This window comes from Rhipicephalus microplus, unplaced genomic scaffold (genome assembly GCF_043290135.1).
Source record: "Rhipicephalus microplus isolate Deutch F79 unplaced genomic scaffold, USDA_Rmic scaffold_363, whole genome shotgun sequence".
In the NCBI taxonomy this organism is placed as follows: domain Eukaryota; kingdom Metazoa; phylum Arthropoda; class Arachnida; order Ixodida; family Ixodidae; genus Rhipicephalus; species Rhipicephalus microplus.
The window spans coordinates 90001-90286 of record NW_027464930.1 but is presented as its reverse complement, the minus strand read 5'-3'; positions in this window follow the sequence as shown (position 1 = coordinate 90286).

Sequence of the window (286 nt, the reverse complement as noted above, 5' to 3'; positions counted from 1 at the left end):
AGAACTCCACCGTACAGCACGGTAGTCACGTTTGTTCCACACGAACAGCAGTGTGCATCGTGCTACGACACTTTGAAAGCTTTTTCTTCCGAGTCTCGACCGCGCTGTTCCTTTCGTACTTGGCGCGGTTTTGGGACCAGCTTTGTTTTAAACCCCTACTGCGCGCCGTTCCTTTCGTACTTGGCGCGGTTCAGGGTTTGTTTCGAGCCCTTAGCCGCGCTGTTCCCTCCGTACTTGGCGCGGTTTAGGGTCGAGCTTTGTCTCGAGCCCTCTCCGCGCCGTTCCT